This window comes from Abramis brama, assembly GCF_963993115.1.
Source record: "Abramis brama genome assembly, chromosome: 1".
Classification (NCBI taxonomy): Eukaryota; Metazoa; Chordata; class Actinopteri; order Cypriniformes; family Leuciscidae; genus Abramis; species Abramis brama.
In genome coordinates, this window is record NC_139963.1 from 66089549 (window position 1) to 66093230 (window position 3682).

Sequence of the window (3682 nt, forward strand, 5' to 3'; positions counted from 1 at the left end):
AATAGACTCGGGAGGTGAATTAATCATGTTTTCAATAATTTATATATGATTGCATTCTAATAATGTCTTACATTGTAATGTGAGGAAGGCGTGTGTGGTCGTGTTCGAGGAATTTGGTTGCTGATTTTTTTTAAAAACTAAACCGACTTTTTAAATTATTTTAAACAAGCTACTAAACATTTGCTGAATGCTAGATCCAATATTGTAACACTCGAAGACGTTTATTTAATACAAATAATCAATCTTATAACCACCATAAATATTTAATATATTACCCACCTCTAGAAAAAATGCTTGTAATGTGTTCAATTTCTTTTTTTATTTAAAGAGTTGTTCAATTACTATTTGTTTTTTAAATGCTTTGAATCTTTTGCATGTGCAAGTAATAAATTCCCACCTGTGCATTTACACATGCGCCTATAATCATCATATATTTTATAGGTAACAAACCAAAGGAAGAAGGCTTGCAGCATTGCTGTGTCAACCGTGGTAAATACAGGAACAGGAACATCCTTCATGAAGATGTGGGGCAAGCTTAAAATGTAAGAATACCTTTCTTAATTTGCATTGGTCCTGGGTTTGCATGGGTCATATATCTATATTTGTGTAATTGATAAAGTTATGCTTAATTCCCTGTAAAGTAGCAATAAAAAGGTTCTCTATTTTTAATCACTTTAAGCCCAGTGTTAGTAAAGATGGCGTAGTCAGTGGAATCCTGGTGTTTGTGGGAAATAGAAGGAACCTTGCCCAGCTTTCTACTACGATGTGGCCCTGGTGACTGAGGTAATCAATCACATCACACATTCATCAACAGTTAACAGTCAAAAGTTTACATACACCTTGCAGAATAAACTGCTTCATCAGGGTAGTACTAAATAAAAATAAAACGTATACATTTTTGTGATCCCTATTATTGATAAAATTGTTAACATTTTGCAGATACTGCAAGGTGTATATCAACTTTGAAGTGCAACTGTATATCTATCTATTTCATTCAATTGAGCCAAATATAATAATGGACTGGATCTGTATTATAAACAAATTTTCTGTTTTTTGTGTTTGTTTTTTTTCCTCAAGGCATTTTTTCTGACTTTCCTGCATCTTTGAAACATTTCCATTCACATATACTCTGGAGAGCATCTGGGACATTGACATAAACAGCACTTTCCAACAACTTAAACAATTGGGTGACAAATCATTTTGGTTTTTGTGCTTTTGGAGTTCTTCAGTGTTTTTTTTTTTTGTGTGTGTTTTTTTTAGACAAACTTAGATTCACTGTAATGCTGGAGTAAGCATTTGGTCCTGTTTAATGTTGGTGCTGGTAAAGGTTTAAATGGATACTCCACTTTAAAATGAAAATTCTGTCAATCATATACTCACCCTCATGTTGTTTCAAACCTGTATGAATTTCTTTCTTCTGCTGAACATCCCTTTAAGAGCTAAATAACAAGGTTCGGTAACTTTTAATTAGGTCTCATTTGTTAATATTAGTTTATTTTTTAGCCAACATGATCTAACCAAGACTAATATTATCTTACTTAGACTAATAAATGCTTAATAAAGTATTATTCATTCTTAGTTCATGTTAACTGAAGTAGGTAACTAATATATTTTTGTAAAGCATTACCCAAAGGTCTCTTTCCAAAACTGTTTGTGTTTATGCATAGTGTTTCTTGGGGTTTTCTTGTGCATCAACAGAAAGGTTTTTATGTACTTCTTTTAGAGATTATTTTGTCAGTAAATTGAGAGGGTTTTACATTTAGTTTTGTTGATTGTAACATTGCATTTAATTCACACTTAAGTGTATTGTTAACTGACATTAAAGTATATTTTAAATCACATTAATTACGTGTCATTATATTGTGTAGTGCACTGTAACTATATTTTGAAGATATTAGAAGCAATTATGAAAGTAGATATAAAGTTGTATTAAAGTACCAATTAAGTTGTTCCAAAAAATCACTCTTAATGGCTACTTATTGCATTTTATTTCAACTTAATATGTGATATATTTTAAATTAATTGCACTTAATGTGCATTCAGTGTGTCGAAAACATTGCATTTAATTTACACTTAAGTGTATTGTTAACTGACATTAAAGTATATTTTAAATCACATTAATTGCGTGTCATTATATTGTGTAGTGCACTTTAAGTATATTTTAAAAACACTAGAAGCAATTATGAAAGTAGATATAAAGTTGTAATAAAGTACCAATTAAGTTGTTCCAAAAAATCACTCTTAATGGCAACTTATTACATTTTATTTCAACTTAATATGTGATATATTTGAAATTAATTGCACTTAAAGTGCATTCAGTGTGTCGAAAAAACATTGCATTTAATTCACACTTAAGTGTATTGTTAACTGACATTAAAGTATATTTTAAATCACATTAATTGCGTGTCATTACATTTTGTAGTGCACTTTAAGTATATTTTAAAAACACTAGAAGCAATTATGAAAGTATATATAAAGTTGTAATAAAGTACCAATTAAGTTGTTCCAAAAAATCACTCTTAATGGCAACTTATTACATTTTATTTCAACTTAATATATGATATATTTGAAATTAATTACACTTAATGTGCATTAAGTGCGCCGAAAAGATGGCATTTAATTCACACTTAAGTGTATATATTTAAAGTATATTATTTATGTAATAAGTACACTTTATAAAAGTACACTTAAGTGCACTTTTTTTTCACAAGGGTAGGGAAGTGTCTCTTTATAGTGTGAGTCGGTGATGATGTGCAGGAGCGGTGAATCAGACTTCCGGGGAGAGGGAACGAGTGAGCGGAGCGAGCTGACCTGGTGACTCCGTGACACACTTATTACTGACCAGATTTACTTTATTTCTGGACTCATAGAAACACTGAGCAGTGTTCATTTAACACTGGTAAATTTGCTGTGTAGAGTTTTATTGCACCTGCGTATAATGACAATAAAGACTATTCTATCCTACTTTATTCTGCTCTATTATTTATGGATGTTTGAAACATTCACACTAAGATGAATATCATTCATTTAGAAACATGAATTTTCATTTAATGCTAACTTTAAGTAGAGAGATCTGCAGTATGATATATAAAAATAATACTGCAAATATCATCTTATTTTAATGTTCATAAACTGTTAATAGTTTCACATAGTTTCACATTACAGCATGTTTTAATATTTTCCCCTGTCTAATCAAACCCAAACACACATATATGACTGATGTTTTAAACCTCATGTTATTAAGTTACAATGTAATCACTTATATTATTTTACCATGGCTTGGAAGATAGATTTTTTTTTTAACCTCAACATAGCATAGCCTAACCCCATCGCTGCTAGCTTACCTCTTCTCTGCTCTGCGTCAATAACAAGCTCTGTTCTCAGAACAGGTTAAAGCGCTGATAAAGCTGTGGAGCAGATTTGAGGAAGTGAAACATGGTGTTGAAATGTTCAGCGTTTCCTTGTAGCTCAGAGTGTGGTAATGGACTCTCTTGTCTAGTGTTTAGTGCTGTTATCATCCTAGGTCCCCCCTATTTTTTTTATTTTTTTATTTATTTTATTTTAAATTGAAAATCAGTAATATTTTTTTCCTCAAATAGCTTTGTAGTTACTGCCAAACATACTTCTGTTTTCCAGTGGCGGCTGGTGGGTTTTAAAATAGTTTTTTTTTTTAAAGGAGCAA

General features: G+C 30.9%; 1 long non-coding RNA gene across 1 annotated transcript; it reads left to right on the forward strand.

The window, feature by feature from the left end:
- Nucleotides 1-440: 440 nt before the first annotated feature.
- On the forward strand, nucleotides 441-1543 carry LOC311078778. Its single transcript, XR_014605269.1, has 3 exons — nucleotides 441-542; nucleotides 680-783; nucleotides 1078-1543. It is a non-coding gene; the product is annotated as an uncharacterized lncRNA (long non-coding RNA).
- Nucleotides 1544-3682: the final 2139 nt, after the last annotated feature.